The sequence below is a fragment of the Pteropus vampyrus genome, unplaced genomic scaffold, assembly GCF_000151845.1.
Source record: "Pteropus vampyrus isolate Shadow unplaced genomic scaffold, Pvam_2.0 Scaffold361, whole genome shotgun sequence".
Lineage (NCBI taxonomy): Eukaryota > Metazoa > Chordata > Mammalia > Chiroptera > Pteropodidae > Pteropus > Pteropus vampyrus.
In genome coordinates, this window is record NW_011889142.1 from 357530 (window position 1) to 361741 (window position 4212).

At 36.3% G+C, this 4212-nt stretch overlaps 1 protein-coding gene across 1 annotated transcript in view; it reads left to right on the top strand.

The window, feature by feature from the left end:
* Positions 1-1130: 1130 nt before the first annotated feature.
* NEXMIF (neurite extension and migration factor) overlaps positions 1131-4212 on the top strand; it is a 67211-nt gene continuing 64129 nt past the window's right edge. The window contains exon 1 of the mRNA XM_011379504.2: positions 1131-1151. The gene's annotated coding sequence lies outside the window, so the exon portion shown is untranslated. The remainder of the gene's footprint in view (positions 1152-4212) is intronic.

A 4212-nucleotide genomic window follows, 5' to 3' on the forward strand; every position in this document is an offset into this window, starting at 1 on the left:
TAACAAGTGGTGAGAACCCACACATAGGAATCAGGAAGATTCAGAGACCAAAGGAGAACCTCAGCCCCGAAGGAAGCGGAGTATTGAATAAGGATTTAGTCATTGGATGTGGGACATAATACAGACGTTGGGTTGCAGTGAGCCAGGTAAAAACCTGGTTGCCCGAACTAGGGTATCATGGCAGAAAAACCATGTAGCTGATTTGGATCTGTGCTTCTAAGTGATGGATCTAGGAATATTTACTCTACTTAGGGGAGGAACTGATTCAGTACTTAGAAGAGATGTGGCTTAGCTTTAGCTGTGGGAGTTAGAGGGTGAAGGAAGGTGGAAATCAGGATTGACCGCACCCACCACATTCTCTCGTTGCATATTTCAGGCCTTCTTCTCTTGTTGATTCATCAAGCGGCCTGGCTGGTGCGAGAGTTGGTAATTTAGACCCTTCATAGGATTGGATATGAAACAGGCAAACTAGCATTTTATGTTAGCTTTTGCGCTGGTGGGCGTGGCATCTTTTAACTTGTCTGGGCCTCAACTGTTCTTGTCAGTGAAGGGGGACAGAGTGGACATTAATATGAATTTGTGGTTTATACTCAGTGAGTGTGTTGAATTGAGGAAGAAGTTGGGTTATAAATTATTTAAATGGTATTTGGATCATATTTACCCAGAAATGCACATCTGAGCCCAATATCAAACCCTAGCAAACCATTTTTATCAGTAGAGGGCCAAAATGCCCCCAAAGTCCTTCAACATGTTAGGGTCTATTATCTACGGACCGACAAGTGTCTGGTGGCCAAGTCAGAGGGAGGGCTAGTGGTGCTTAAGGCATGTGACTACAGTGACCAAAATCAGGTCTGGATTTATAATGAAGAGCATGAATTGGTTTTAACTAATTTCCTTTTTCTGCATATATCGAAAACTGGCTTATCAGACCCACCGTGACTCATGAAATACCATGGGACAGAAGGATCACATCAATGGACCTTTGGGAAAAATAGTCAGCTGTGCCAGGTGTCAGCTGGACAGTGCCTGAGAGTAGTTGATTCACTGAGTCACAAAGGCTGTGTTACTATAGCAATCTGTGATGTCTCCTCTTCACAGCAGTGGCATTTGGAGAGTTAAGGTGGCTGCCATGCCTGGGAAGATCAGCAGAGGTAAGACAGCAGATACACTAGAGATTGAAGCATTGAGTGACCATCAGGAGGTAAATAAGTGTTTCACCAAGACATTAAGGTCGTTTCTGAGCTGCTGTTGAATTTTTTGCTTATGGTAGGAATCCAGAATACAATTTTAATATAAAGTGTAAGGTTTATACCGAAGGACAACACCCAGGAAATTGACATGCCTATTCAAATTTATTTATGCTTCTATTTTATTAAATTGATTGTGGTGACATTTGTTAATAAGGCTACGTAAGTTTCAAGTTTACTATTCTATACTACATCATCTGTATATCGCATTGTGTGCTCAATATCCCAAGCCTGGTCTCCTCCCATAACCACGATATTGTTGTCTGTATCGAGTTTGTTTGATGTGTTTGCTCCTTTGTTGATTTGTTGATTTTTGTTTTATATCACATATGAGCGTAATCATACAGCTTTTGTCCTTTTTCATTTGACTTATTTTGCTTAGCATGATACTCTCAAGATGCATCCATGTTGTCGCAAATGGCAGTATTTCATTCTTTCTTATGGCTGAGTAATATTCCGTTGTATGTATGTACCACAACTTCTTTATCCATCGAAATACACTTAGGTTGTTTCTATGTTTTGGTCACTGTGAATAATACTGCAATGAACACGAGGGGACATGTATCTTTAGGAAGAAACGTTTTCAAATTTTGGGGTAGATACCCAGAAGAGGGATTGCTGAGTTGAATGGTAGCTTTATTCTTAATTAAAAAAAATAAATTTATTTATTTAAATTAGTTTCAAGTATACAGTACATTAGTTAGACATCTATATTGTTCATATACTCTTAATTTTTTGAGGACCCTCCATACTGTTTTCTGTAGTAATCCCCTTTAATAATGGAATGGCATTTATCTGATCATGAACTTGTCATAATTTCCTTAGAAGACTTCATATGACATAGTTTTTTTAACTTCTATTATCATATTCTAAATAGATAATTTTAAACTGAATCCACATTACTTTTAACATCAGAAGGCATCATTCGTAAGATTATATTTAAAGAACAGTTAACTATTAAAAATTATTTAGATGAATTGTTGTACTATGTACATTTAAAACAAAGGATCCTTTTAATTAAAACAAGAAATCCATCTAGTCCAATCCATTTTATTTTAAAATATGTATGGAAACTGAGGCTTGGAGAGGTCTGTAACTTGCCCAAGGTCACATAAAAGAGTTAGAAATGGAGCTTCATACAGATCAGTGATTCTCAAACTTTTGAATGTACCAGAATGACCTGGACAGCTCATAAAGAACATAGAGGCCCAGGCTTGTTGAAGTAGGTTAGAGGAGGGGCTTCTGTATCTCTACTAAGTTCTTCGGGTGATTCAGATACCCACCAGAATTCTAGACTGATCTAGGCCATGCTGATCCCTGTAACATTAGGTATTATTTCAATATTTATTCTATCATATCGTTAATTATATCAGAACAGGGCATGATGGCATTTGTGTTTCTTTATACTTGCTTCAAGGCTGTATCTGAAACTGAGAGAACTTGGTATCTCTATCACTGCTTTGATTGCCAAAATTAACCCTTTATATTCTGTTGTACTTTATTAGAAGAAAGCATAATTTACTACTGTATTAGACCTGCCCTCAAAGTTAAGAAGATGGTTAATACATTCTAAGAAGATTGTGTTATATTGTGTGGCATAATTTTACGTGCTGTAGGACTTTGGGGGTCAGGGAGTAGAATTTCCTGATTAAAGAAAATAATATGTGATGGAAAGTTGCAGAAAATAAGAAAAAGACAATAAACAACATTTGTGTATTGCAAGACATAGATCGAAGAGGCAATACAGGTTAGTGAGTGAGCCCTGAACTAATAATGATTGTTATAGGTTAGGTTCTCAGCTTTCCTGGATTGGCTAAGATATTTTAACTTTTTTATGTACCTTGGATTTTCCATCTAAATATCTAACAACAGCAATTCTGGTTCGCTAGCTTACTCTTAGGGATGTTTGAAAATGAATACTGGCAGTTTGACTTTTCAGGCTCTTTCAATCGATGTGTTTCAGACCTGTGCATTACTGTTATTCCCCAGAGCCGTCTTTCTTAGATTTTGTTGTTCTTTGCAGAACTTGTTGCATGTTGAACAGGATGTCATTTTCAGTGTACAAGTCTTACATTTCTTTTGTTAAATTTCTTCCTGAATTTTTATTCTTTTTGATGCTGTCATAAGCGGAATTATGTTCTTAATTTTATCTTTAGATTGTTCATCGCAAGTGTATAGAAATACACTTGCGATGAACAATCTAAAGATAAATTGACTTTTTTTTGTATATTGGTCTATGTCCTGCAACATTGCTGAACCCATTTATTAGTTTCCGCATTCTTAGGTATATGTATATATAAACAAACTGATTGACTCCACATTACTTTTAACGTCAGAAGCCATCATTTATAAGATTATATTTAAAGCTGTCTCTATTCATAAATTTATGTACAAATTTATGAATAGAGATAGCTTTATTTCTTCCTTACCATCTGAATAAATTTTATTTCTTTTTCTTGCCTAGTTGCTTTGGATAGAAACTCCAATATAATGTTGAATGAGATGGAATGTCTGTACATTGTCTTTTTTTAAGTTAAATATTATTGGAGTGATGTTAATAAAATCAAATAAGTTTCAAGTGTACGGTTCAACAGTATGTCATATATATATATATTGCATTGTATGTTCATCACCCAAAGTTAGATTTCCTTCCATCACCAAATATTTGACCTCTTTTACTGCTATCTACTTTCCCCCTTCCCCCCTCCCCTCTGGTAACCACTGGTCTATAGTCCATGTCCATGAGTCTCTGTTTGTTTGTCATGTTCATTTGTTGCTTTTAGGTTTATATCCCTATAAGTGATATCATGTGATTTTCAACTTTTTCTGTCTGGCTTATTTCTCTTAGCATGATTATCTCAAGGTCCATCCATGTTGCCACAATGGCAAGATTTCATCTCTTCTGATGGCTGAGTCATATTCCATTGGATATATGTACCACAGCTTCTTTAGCCAGTCATCTATC